The 12,905-nt window shown below is 39.3% G+C and overlaps 1 protein-coding gene across 1 annotated transcript in view; it reads right to left on the bottom strand.

Annotated features, from left to right (window-relative positions):
- LOC118434361 overlaps window positions 1–12,905 on the bottom strand; it is a 79,038-nt gene that overhangs the window by 65,254 nt on the left and 879 nt on the right. The window lies entirely within an intron of this gene.

The raw sequence follows: 12,905 nt of genomic DNA, 5'->3' as shown, positions 1-12,905 counted from the left end.
ATTTTGGCTCACCGAGAAGTACGCCACGTGCTCAACAAAGTCAACGTTACACCCTCACTTAGTGCTCCAAAGCTATCTACCGAGATCAAGGAGATGTTCGGCAAACAGGTTAGTCCTATGACCATCCAAAGAACACTGAATAAGGGAAATTTGAAATCCCACAGAGCAGTCCGGAAGCCTCTTATTGTACCGAGGAATGCAACCAAACGAGTGAAGTTTGCCAGAGACCACATTTCCAAGCCACAAACATTCTGGGACATATTTTATGGACTGACGAGTCAAAGTTCAATGTCTTTGGGTCAGATGGGCGTCGTAGAGTGTGGAGATATCCAAAAGAAGCTTTGAATCCAAAAAATCTCAACCCCACAGTTAAGCACGGCGGCGGGTCGGTAATGGTGTGGGGATGCATGGCTTCAAGTGGGGCAGGAAAAATGGAATTTATTGACGGAATTATGGACCAATACAAGTACCAGGGAATACTTGACCGTAATATCCAGGAATCTGTTCGAAAACTTGGACTTGGACGACGATTTGCCTTCCAACAAGACAACGATCCGAAACACTCTGCCAAGTCCACCATGGAATACTTCAAGAAAAAAAAATTCCGAAGCTAGAATGGGCTGCCCAATCTCCAGACTTGAATCCCATTGAGCATCTGTGGGACCACATTGAAAGAGAAATAAGAAAACAATCTTTTTCAGGAATTCCGGGCCTTAAATCCAGAATTCGTGAAGTTTGGGAAACCATTTCTGAAGATGTGACCAAGAATTTGGTAAACTCTATGACTCGACGCCTTGAATCCGTCCTTAAAGCGAACGGAGGCCCAACCAAATATTAAAAATTAATTGTTATAACATTCCTTATAAATTACAGTTTTTTTTGTATGTTTTCTCTGACTGGACGTTGACTTTTGTCCATCCAATTGTTTTCATTTTGAATTAAAATACATCTCTGGCCTAAAATAAATTTTTTAGCGGAAAACTAATAATGTGCTATGAAATTACGTTAAATTTGTGAGAATTTGATATATCAATGATGAAAATTGGTTCAGTAGTTCAGTGACAATTTGAAAATGAAATTGACGCGACTATGTGGACGTAGACATCTGTCCGACACTGTACATATGCATGTATGCTGGAATTGGTAGGCACCTCACTTTCTCCTCGGTGTCCTTGTCCACCATTTTGCCATCAATGGGAACGAGCTAAAAATCCCCTATCTTGAATGAATCAGACTCCTTTCAATATCCAGGCAATAAAATCGATTTTCGATGACCAAGTTTTGTAAAGTTCAGCCAACGTAAACAAGAATCAATTTATCTGAGTTAAATTGTAATTACTTTGCTTTTGCTTTCTTGTGTATAGTTACATGAGCGATTCAGATTATGTAATTTATAAGAAAATGAGAACGCCATACTGGAACTAAATATATAAAAATGTGCAATTTCTTGGTCCTTTTTCCAAGAAGAATCTGCCAGTTCAGTGACCAGCGAGAGAAAGATAGGAATGATGCAAAACAAACCAGTTTTCACTGCTTTCTGCCATAGCGTGCTTGGCCTTTCTCAGATCAAAGGAAGTGACTATATGTCTGTGTGTGTACAGTGCATTATGGTGTTGCATAGCCGGGGTGGGAGACTTGGTGGATGGGACCAAGAATGGGAGAAAGTCAGAGTAATACGTAAGGACGCAAAGACGTATGTAGGCGAAGAGGAGACTTTTTCAAGAGGCTGACTATCTGAAGAGTCCGTCCGTACTGGTGGTGGTGGTGGTGCTGCCCAGTGCTTCTGTCACTTGATGGAAACTATTACGTTTACTTGGTCCAACTCAAGCCTATACAAATGCCGTGTTTTCAAAACTGTTTTAACTTCTTCAAAAAGAAGACTTCTCAAGTTTCCTCTTCTGTAAACAAACTGATGTAGTGGTCAAAAGAGAGTCACACACAGTGGAGCTTTCTTGGAGGGCCACACGTAAGCAAGTTCCAGGATTTAAAAATCCAGCACATTCACTGTAATGTGAATAGTCTCTTTATCTGAGCGAACCAGACTTTTCCTACTCGATTTATTTATTGGACGACCAAATGATCATCTTGGCTATAATAAATTTTCTTAATCACCTCAACTTATGACATGCAGTATTTGCAAATTCACCAGTTTTCTAATACTTTTTTGAGGATCATCATTGAGGGAGGAACACAAATTTATTTTATGTACATACATGTAATACATTACTCAAGCCTATAATAAGTGTGTACGTCAACTGTGGGTGCTTATAGTGTGCATTGGCTGATTAGTATGGTGGCGCGTGTGCCATATTTTAAGGTTTCTTTGGGAAAAGTTGAAAACATCAAGTACAGAGAATGAGACGATTTGCAGTTTTTCCGAGAAGAGAGAAAGTACACGATGGGATGGTTGTTGTTGTGGACTTGATGGTGGTTCTTCTTGGAGTGAATGTATGTATGAGGCAGAGTGGTGGCCATTCCTTTGGAGGTGATATGCAGCTAGGAGAGAGTGTCTGTTGGGATAAATTGGCTTTACTTGCCCTGGGCTTTGGTGGCAGTAAAGTAGTCCAACTCTCTGGACCAACTTTGATCACAACTTTCTCCTTCCTTCCACTTCCTCCCATTCCTTCCTCTCTGCCTCCCTACCTCCCAAGTCCACCGCATCCATTCCTTCACTACTCCACTTTAATTCTACACCACTCCATGACCACAAAGTTAAGTAATGGAGTCACACGCAGGTTTCGTTACAGACCGTGCAGCACAGTCGCAAATCACTAACTCAAACTATTTCATCCCGCAATTACATAAGGTGTTATCAAGTTAATTCGAAGACTACTAGAATCTTTGGGTGACAATTAACTGCGATTTGAAAAAAAATCGTTTGATCCTACCAAATGAATCAAGTTAAAATTATGGCTTCTCAGCAGCCAGCTTGCATTGTAATAATAATATCCCGGGCACTCGTCACCATAAACTTTGACATGACAAACCAACCACATTTTGCAGATGAGCATATACTTTGTGTATAGTTGGTTTCTGTAATGGTTCACTGGCAGCCTTTCCTTCTAAGCAGCTGGCCAAGACATTACATTTCTGATGAAGAGTGTGACAACATGTAATTCAGTCTTTGCATACTAGAGCAAGAGCGACTGGTGTCCAGGAACCATTGGTGCTGCAAAAAGTAAGAAAGGCAGCGACGGAAATGAGGTCTTTGGAGATAAAGTGAGCTGACGATATAAACTAGTTGAGTCTACACGCTCCTGCATATGGTTAGCCTTGGTTAAGCATACACACACAGATGATGATATTACTCTGATTCAGACGCCTCATCAACTAAACTGTCAAATCAAATTATGTCAGAAATGTCAACAGACATACTTAAACCAAAATTATGCGGAAAGTCACTCATCGTCACTGCGACGGTGCAGTTTGTATCAGTGAGTTCGGAACTCGTTGTCCTGTCCAAGACTTTTACAGTCCGTTCTTTTAGTTGGTTGGTTGGTTTACTTCAGAGAATGAGTACACAATTTCCCACAACTACTATTACAGTCGTTTTGCGTCACAGGATACATATCAGCGGCCCAAGTATATGTATAGAACATAGTTTTCCTTTGACTGGTTTGGTCAGCTCATCCAGACATGATTCGTTACCAGTCATCTCATCATATCACGACCACCACCACACCAACGGGACAAAGAATAAAGTTGTTTCATACCATTAGTAGTTCCATCGTTCAAACTTGGCTTGCGCTTTCTCCTGGTCCAGAGAAGCAGTGCATAGGCCGACAAATTAAAAGTTTCGTGAATGCACGCGCTCAACCCACTTCCTTCCTCGCAGGAATCATAAATGTATGAGCTCCTCCTTGCTTTCAAAACATGTATTTGCTCGACGAGAAAACTTTATACAAAAGGCGAACGGTTTATTGTTTGAGTGAAAAAATACAGTTGAGCTTCAACTTTTGAAATTAACGATGTAGCATTTTTTATTAAACTTTTTGTATAAGCACCAATACATTGGTGGACTGAATTGCGATATTGCATATTGCGGACTCACATATAACTCGATTTATAGTGCAAGTATTGATATAATTGTCGTTGCTTTCAAATAAAACCTGAAAAAATATGTATGCAAGTTAAGTCTGTACATATGTACATACATGCACCCAATTCACAATCACATAAATTAAAATCGTCTGCCACTGTAGAACGATTTATAATATTCGAGACAGAAGTTTCTCATTTATTTTTATACGCCTGGCAGCTATTGGGTAACGAAAGATGGATCCCACGAGGTACCTTTATTGAAAAAATAGGAAGGAAAGTGATTGTATTATATAAAGTATGATCTCGCACGTCTGCTTTGCTTAGACAAGAGAGGCGATCAACCAGCACACCTTGATATCAAAAAATAGGGGAAGAATAAACAACAGGCCAGATAGGTTGGATAGAGTTGGATAAGCTTTTATGTAAGAAGAATGAAAAGCGTCATCATTTCTGCTGTGATGATTACACTAACTTATGAATACTGAAATGCAGTCTGCTGGTGGGATTTGGAATCGTCACGATCACATAAGTAAAATAAATATTTGGCATGGCATCCAGCCTAGATTCAAGATTCGCAGAGATGACGCATGAATGAATTTAATTGTTGAGGGCATGCGTCATAAAATAAATGCGATCTCAATGATCCCACCTTGAACAACTCCTGGGTTTTCAAAGAGCCTCGAGACAACAATACTTGTTGTACCCTAAAATTGGTGCACCTTACAAATAGTGAGGATGGATATCTTGGTTCTCGCAGGGCGTGGAGGCTATTGCGAGATGATGACTACGGCCCCAGTCCCTCTGTATTCTATTATGATTTGATTGAAGGAGAATAAAAGGGGCAGAAATGGTGCAAGAATAGACCTAATTCAACATTTCTCATAATACCGACTCGAATGTGATGTGAGTGAGTGAAGACGGCCACACTACTCACTCACTTCCACTGCTTTCTCTCTCTCTCTCCATTCGCAGGACTAGCCCAGCCAGCAGCTTAGGGAAACCGAGTTGAAAAGATTGCAAAAAATTCACTCGACTTGAGAAAGAGAAAGAGAGAGAAGGAATTCGTATTCATTCGTGATACAGTTTTCTTTCTCTGTCCAAGTTCTGAGGAAAGAAGAGGAAAAAGAAGAGGAGAAAGCAGTCTCTGTTCTGTCACTGTCCGTGCAATCCGCTGATGCAACCACTTCTCTTGCACACTCACGACTCTCTCCTCCTCCTGCCCAACTTGGCTGACGAGACTGACTGGGTGCACGGACGGACGTATGTATTTTAATACTCGTGTAAGTGTATTCGTATGGGAATGGACGAGGTGCTCTTATTCTTCCAGTTCTCAATCCTCAGGCAACAAGGACCGTTCCTCCAAACAGACTCCTTCAGTAGACAACGGAAAGAAGAATCAAGCCGACCGACCAAGAAGCTTAAAATAGCAATATAAGCTTCTTTACAATTACATACAACCCATCTACTCTACGCTTATGTACATATGCACGTGTGTATCCTAGCGGGTGGGTCAGCTTCAGGTTTGCTTTGCATATGTGCTCAGATGCTGAATGCCCCAGGACCAGTCTTCTCAATCTTACGATGACAATGATTTCCGCTTCGGTGTGGATTTCATCACAATGAAATTCATGTTTCTCCACCGTTGAGCAAATGACGATTTTATGGACCAGGTTATGAGGGATTTAGCTATAAAAGTAAGTTCTAGCTGCGTTTTGGACATTATTCTTCTCTAATGAAAAATTATTGTGTACATGTACATACGTAGGAACATGACATTTCTCGTCTTGTACTCTTGTTATACAAAACTATTTTTGATGATTTTATGAGATTTCTTAAATCTTTCGTGTTTTTTTTCCTTCGTGGAATCCTATAATACAGTGTGGCCGGAAAAAATGTTATTGTGTTTGGAATGTCACATGCAGTATTTTCATAAAGTTATGTACTTATGTACGACAACGAGAACACAATTGAAGCCAACTGCGACTCTTTTTTACTTGTTGTTGGGGTTTCCGCTATTTCATTCTTTGTACAAATATTGTTGGTTGGCTATTAGCTTTATTTGCATGCTCTTTTCTCGTTCTGAGTGGAGTTCAATCTTTATCCTTGTCAAAAAGCTTTTCCTTTTTGTATTGCGACACATTAAACTTTGCTAGCTTTGCAATGTTTATTCAATATTATTGTTGACACAAAACTTCCTCAACGCAACATTTCACTTTCATGGCTTTATTAGTAAAAGTATTTGATGGTATACTTCTCTAATGTTGTTGGCCACATTACAGTCGACACGTGCTGTTGTGCGATTGACTAGCCATTGAAAGCTGTACGTGAATGAAATGACACACGATTGATAGATACACATTTCTGGGTAATTTTTTCAATTTGCCTGTCCTCCATGCCTGTGGCTCACCACTGTCCCTTCAATAAGTGGGACTTTCATATAGTTCTCTCAATTAAAAAGCTGTCTAACTGCACTACTGGAAATTGGGAGCTTGTCCTCTCGGTCAGCTTATATCTGTCGTGCCACTCAAAATCCATGCTCGAGAATTGATTATTAGACAAGTTTGATAGCATGCAAAATAAATTTTAGATTCGGAATTCAGTCATATTGATATTTCCACAATTTTTCCATACAGAAAAAATTATCTTAAAAATACCCTGGTCCACTAATTCATAATTCACTAATAGTTTACTCATATGGATAGTCACTTCTAAATGCTCTTGTATGCATCTTTACAGGGAAATTTGCTAATTTTTCAACTAATTGTTTTCACTTCTAGTGAAATGCTAAAATCGCATATGAACTTTCACTTTTCAATCACCAGCTATGAAAATGGTTTAATAGAAAAAAATTGTCTTCTACAAAACTCTTTAATTAATGATCAGGTCGAAAATCCACAATGAGCAGATTAGTTCGTCATCGTCATTAACTACTTTAATTAACCTATTTGAATTTTTTTCAATGCACCTTCTAGGCTGAAGGAAGCGATACTTTGAAAGTAGGGGGCGAATGCATACTAACTAAGGTGTCAAGTTGGTAGGGCGTCTTTTGCATACCTCACCTTAGAAAAAGTAAAAATGATTTAATTTCAACGTTACAAGCCAACCCCGAGTATATCAATATACGGTGATTTTATTACCCTGCAGACCGACCAACACTAAATATTATCGAAACCAATTTAATTACAGGTGACGATTGAATATTGCGAAAATAATATTCTACTGCAAATTCACGGGCAATGAAGCGATGACGAGTTTGGTGAAATTCTCTACTGCCTAAATTGTTTTATAAACAATGAATGATTTATGTATATCGATCTTCATACTGTATAAATGAGTTGGAGAGAAAGGTTCTGTTAGTGCTGGTTTACTTAGCGGTAGCTCGTTTTCTGATCGTTGTAAAACAATGTGGTACTCTAACATCATCCAACCAAAACTTTGCACAGCCTCAACGAACCAATTTATATTGCACAAGTTTTGGATTCATGAATGAAGGAATTGAGTTTTGAGTGCCCGCATTCTTCCGCCTGTACCAATTCTGACCACTTCTTACTAACAAACTAACTGGAGTGAAAGCCTCTGTGGGCTGAGGACAGGACGATGAAACGTCTCCTCCTTGAGGAAAGTGAAAACTCTAGCTTCTTGTGCACTATGGTCTCCTTCTCGTGTCGTCATCCTCCTTGTCTACTCTTGGCCAATGTCCACTACTGCCAGCACCATCACAATTTCTATGTAGTCTTCTTTGCAGCAAAGTGCGAGTGGCTGTTGAAGTGCGCAAAGAAAACCAATTTTGAGAGCAAACAACAATGCGACACGAGTTTCACTATGTCACACTTTTGCTGGTTATTACATGCCTTTCTCTCTTTGCCGGGTCCAAGCTTAATAAAACTTGTTTTGGGACATAATTCCAGACTTCAATTTATTTCTCTCGCAAATGCTCATCAACTATTTATATATCGCATTCTGAACTGCATTTCATTTCGGGCATCTGTTGTACACACATATAGAATCTGAAACAACTTGCTGGAAAGCGGTGGGATGGAGTACGGCTAGTGCAAGGAAGTTGTAAACGGTTGTTGGACGAATTTAAATTCTTGAGGCAAAGTTGCCGTCAACAGCATCCACAACGTTACGTAACATAACTTTTGCATCAAATGGGTCATTTCAATTTCGTGGGGTTATGCAAAATGTTGTTGAACGGAAGCGTAATTTTGGAAATTAATTTTACTTTAGAAAATACAAATATTCTAATAAATGCAATTTGTATTGGAGCGAGTCATGCCCTTTGGCTACCTTCTGCTTGTATTAATACCACTGTACACATACTGTAAATACGTCAACAATGCTTCACCCTTTGAAAACTAACTTACTTACCAGAGTGAAAGTAGAAGAGAACTTTACATGCATGCACTTCAACCAAACTTATGTATGTGTTCATGCATACGTGCTGACGCCTTCTTACATAACCGTCACCTGCCAGTTTTAGAATGGTTGGGATTTGGAACAAATGTAGCAAAGTGGGCTTTTGTGGGCCAGCCGAATACCTCTCGCCTCGTGCCTTTCATCAGATTTTTATTGACAGAGACGGATGAAGTGGGAAATCTTGAGTCCGTCAGGTGTGTCAGTTGTATCAAGTGCAAATTGCCTCGTTTTTGAAGGTGGAAGTGCTCGCGTATGGCCAGCTGCGTACTACTCACACACCGAGACCATTATCACTGTATAAAATGATATACTCTGCATCTCTTATGCCTTCTTTCTCTGATGTTGGGATTTAGGTAGCACGTGGCTCCTGAAAAGTAGTAGTAGATTAATTTTGCATTTATGATTAAGTGAAAGTGCTTCTTGTTTCTCTGTGAAAATGAGCGTTGCTGTAACTAAAATTCGTGTCTTCTGTATGTAAAAAATGCAAATCATTCCAGACAAGCAAGAAAGTAGCAGGATGCATAATTCCTGCCATGTTACGAGGTCTTAACCTGAATGAAATAATAACTTGGTTCTCTCATGTATGTAGCATTTCCCCATTTAGATTTATAAATTCGAAAAACAGGATTTCAATTGATCAAATCGTCATTACTCGTCATTGACAGATGATCGTTGACGATCTAAAAGTAAATAATACTTGATATTGAGATATTCACTGGAAAGTAAGTATTGCGAGTTTTTTTTCTCAGTCTCAGATATAAAAGCTGGCTAAACTAAACCTGAATAAAACTTGACGAGTATCAAAGGAACCTGATACTCGTCAAGTGATGAATAAAGTGGTGAATTAAATGTGAGGATGTTGATCGAATGAGGTTTCGCTAAGTGCTTTCTCTTATATACATGCACGCCGATTGAGTTGGTTCGTTGTGGGCATGATGGGAATTCTTCTATCTACTCCGGCATGCGTATCTGCGTATATGACATGGAACGACGCTTCAACTAATAGATAGTCTCATGCTAATGCAAATTGATACTGCCAATCTCTTTACTTACTTACATTTCGCTTCCCTTTGGGCAAGCTTTTTACATTAAAAGCGTTTTTGTTATTTTATTTACAAAGCTTTTGCAAGTATCATTTGATAGTAAAATTATTTCGATCCTCTGCCCGCTGGATATTTCTAAAGAGAAATGCAGAGTCCATTCATTGATCCAAGGTAGAACAGCATTGTGCGATAATATTAGTTTTTCTTAACACAATGTATTTTTTGGAGGATCTATGATGAACATGCTGTCCTGATTTCGGGTGAGCATATTACGACATATGCATGTACGTACACACACACACGTACGAATAAAAAGAGGGTTTAGCCAACTTTTTGAAATTAAATCTCCGGACCAGAATTAGTGAAAATGCGTCCTTTCCACTTTATTTCTTCGTCCGCTCGTTCCACTCTGTTCTCATTCAAAAATCCCTGGAGCCAAGTTGGAAAGCAGCATTAGCTTTTAGCTTAGCGATTTTCTATTTCAAGAAGCTCAACGCAGGAATGGTCTGAATGCTCTGAATGATAAATCTTGGGGAAAACTTTAGCTCTCCAAAGAATCAAGAAGAGTTAATAATTCGAAGCAGTTTTTAATTTTCAAGCTGTCTTTACCACTCTCACACACAGATTCGTTTTGGCTCAGTTGGGCTTTATGCAATTTAAAGTTTTTTTTATACGCTCGCATCATCCACTTTAGTGCTAAGTAAGTTTTGTACTGGTTCCCACTCTCCCAATCGTAATAAGTAGTTTCCCTGCTGCTACATTTTTGTGTCGCTCCTATTTCATCTCCTCGGCTTTTGAATAGGACGGCCGGTCTCTGCCATTAAAGTGTTTATAACGCGACCAAACTCTTCGCGACTAATCAACTAAAGTACTGCATACGTGTTATGGAGTGAAAGTGATGCAATGCACGCCTTTCCAAGGGATTCGAATAGTTTGAGTTCAGAGGTACGTGCATTTGTTCATATACTCGCATGAAATACCGTACGAGGTGCTAAACCCTGTATATTGCAATAAATTTGAGTGTGTTTGGCTCTGTAAAGTATAGTTACGTAAAGCCCACCTATAGTTGACGAACGACGGAATTTGAGCCCTCTTGGCCGCTACTTGAAGTCACAAATCCGATTCTATTTATATAGTCTTCTGTTTGTTGCGCATATGTATGCTAGGAAAACATGTTTTTTTCCAGGTGAATGGAAATGTATCTCTTCAGTTGTCCAGAAATATACACAAGTGCCATACGTCAACTTTTCATGCTTTCTAGTGCTGGAATTTTGCTAAGTGGAGATGAGAGACGTGTCATCATCACTCCTCTTGTTGTGCCTACGTGTGGATCTCTCTGGTCGTCTCATCAGTATGCTCGTGAGAAAGTTGGATCCACTCCAGACAAAATTACCACCAGGTTGCTGAGTCTGCCTCAACGTTATCACTCCATTCAGGTGGAATGCATGGCCGTTGCATAGAGAGCTAAGCTATTGATAGGTATACACATGTACATAGGTTTTTTCTTATTCTTCTCTCATACCCACAGAAAATATGATCTTGTTGTTTATTCGAAATATTCGAATAAACCAAAGTTGGATGAGACTTGACTCAACTTCCTTCAATTCGGAGGGACTCAGAACTTATCACCCAACGATTTTGATGTCCTTTGAATATGTTGTAGTATTCCAAGTGGTTTGACTCGGTGACCACATTTGGGCCGGCCACACCCACTCAAATGGACAAAAACACCAAAAAACCTTTCAAATCCTGCTTTCACTAATTCAAATCCTTATGAAAATCGAATTTTCATCTGATTTTTAAAATTCTTGCACAATTGTATTCCCAAATAGTTGGTCAATATCAAACTCAACTTTCCTTCAAGAAATTTTGAAAAATACTGAAAATAAAAAAATCGTGTTTGATATAATACAACAACTATCTGTTAGTATAATGGTGAAAGGATTTTCAAAATCTGAGACAAATTTGATTTTTTGCAAGCCTGTAGGCTTGTAATCTTTGTGATTTTCACTCCTACGACTGGGTGTGGCGGGCGCAAATGTGGCTATTGAATCAGACCACTTGGGGGTTTTAGTACACTCATCGGGTACTACAACATGTCCATACATAGAGCACCAAAATCGGTGGATGATAAGTTCAGAATCCCTCCTCCTCAGTTAAGGTTTAGTCTGGGGTTGCGAGATCTGATTTCATTTCATCAGAAGAGTTTGAGTTTAAGGTTCATTCAACATGAAATTGCTCATCCGAGCGGACGGATTGTGGATTCCCTCTTTCCTCCCTGAATTCCATGTTACAATGGACGAGGCGGATGAAATTCTGTTCACTTGAAATATTCAATAATTGGAAATATTATGTGTGCCTAGGAGAGGTCTCACTCCTTCCTTTGGTTTCACAATGTAGTTTTCATATCCAACAGAGTAGAGGTAATAATAATGGATATTACGATTAAGAATGTAATCAAACACTTGTTTCATTTCGGAACCCGTCGTTGGGAAAGGGTGATTTGGACAGTAAAATCTCCGAGCTGAACAGGATCAACTATTCAAATCTGAAATCTGATCAAAGCGTATCAGGGCAATCTCTGTATATACAGATACTGAATCAGTAAATACGAACGTGTGCTACATTGGTGGCGAGGTGCTTTTTAAACATTCAGTATATACATATATACCTTATATATATATTATATATATTATATTCTATCGTGTGGTTTGGAAATTCAATCAATCAAATGCAACGACAGTAACAGAATGACTCTCTCGCTCTCTGACAATAAAGCACTAGTGGAAATCCTAGGAAAGAGGGACAAACAACGTACGCTGGCTATATTAGGATTGCAATGGTGAATTTGGAGAAATAGAAAGAGTTAAATGTGGCAGAGAGTCTTACTGGATTCTGCTGCACAGATCGTTATTACGGAGCAACGGGTAAAATATTCTTGTCACATTCGACGAAGAATAAGATGGATTTGCTTACTGCAGGGATGCCTACTCAATGTCACTTTTCATTGAAGCAGATAGTGCCCACCCTGTCGGAAAGACTCAAGTCGGCTCAAGGTGCTATCAGACATTTTTGCTGGACGGATCCAGAAATATTCGTTTGGTTGAGGGGAATATGCGAACTTTGGGGATTAATACATACACCTTTAGCGTAAATACCTACATATGTCCAAAGTTACCCCTTTACTTCTTAAGTAGTATAATAAAAAGCATTCATTACTTAAAATGGTACAAAATAACTTGTCGGGTTCAAACAAGAGAGCTTAATGTCTCAACTTTAACAAATGTTGAGCAACAAAGTTTAAAGCATTGACACCAACCTGATTTGACATGGGTTTTGGAGCGTGACGTCGGCAATTGACAGACAATTGCGGAAGCGTCAAATCAAATTGGTTCAAGTCTA

Source organism: Folsomia candida, unplaced genomic scaffold (assembly GCF_002217175.1).
Source record: "Folsomia candida strain VU population unplaced genomic scaffold, ASM221717v1 Fcan01_Sc002, whole genome shotgun sequence".
NCBI classification, from domain to species: domain Eukaryota; kingdom Metazoa; phylum Arthropoda; class Collembola; order Entomobryomorpha; family Isotomidae; genus Folsomia; species Folsomia candida.
The sequence above is the reverse complement of the archived record's forward strand: the minus strand, read 5'-3'. Positions and strand labels throughout refer to the sequence as shown.